This window comes from Penaeus monodon, chromosome 28 (assembly GCF_015228065.2).
Source record: "Penaeus monodon isolate SGIC_2016 chromosome 28, NSTDA_Pmon_1, whole genome shotgun sequence".
Taxonomy (NCBI): domain Eukaryota; kingdom Metazoa; phylum Arthropoda; class Malacostraca; order Decapoda; family Penaeidae; genus Penaeus; species Penaeus monodon.
This window is the reverse complement of record NC_051413.1, coordinates 28,372,876-28,373,131: the sequence shown is the minus strand read 5'-3', so window position 1 is coordinate 28,373,131 and position 256 is coordinate 28,372,876. Positions and strand designations below refer to the sequence as shown.

Here is a 256-nt window from a genome sequence, read left to right as displayed (position 1 = left end):
AATTAACAATATAATTTATGTAAAACAACCTTACTAACTAAACCTACAGTATCAACACAAAATAATTTTGCAATTCAGACTTGACTGTATATCAACTCCCTATCTTGTTTATATAAATGTTTTTACCACCTCTGCTTCCAAAAGTCGACTGAGCGATAATCAAGAGAATGGTTTAAGCCGCGTGTGTCCGGGGTTTATATACGACCGTTCAGGAATTACTGCAACATGGACCGTTTGAGTTTTGGGAAACGCATTT

General features: G+C 35.5%; 1 protein-coding gene across 1 annotated transcript in view; it reads right to left on the bottom strand.

Moving 5' to 3' along the window:
- The window catches only part of LOC119590982 (keratin-associated protein 6-2-like), an 808-nt gene extending 642 nt beyond the window's left edge, over positions 1–166 (bottom strand). The window contains exon 1 of the mRNA XM_037939714.1: positions 130–166. The gene's annotated coding sequence lies outside the window, so the exon portion shown is untranslated. The remainder of the gene's footprint in view (positions 1–129) is intronic.
- Between the last annotated feature and the right edge of the window lie 90 nt (positions 167–256).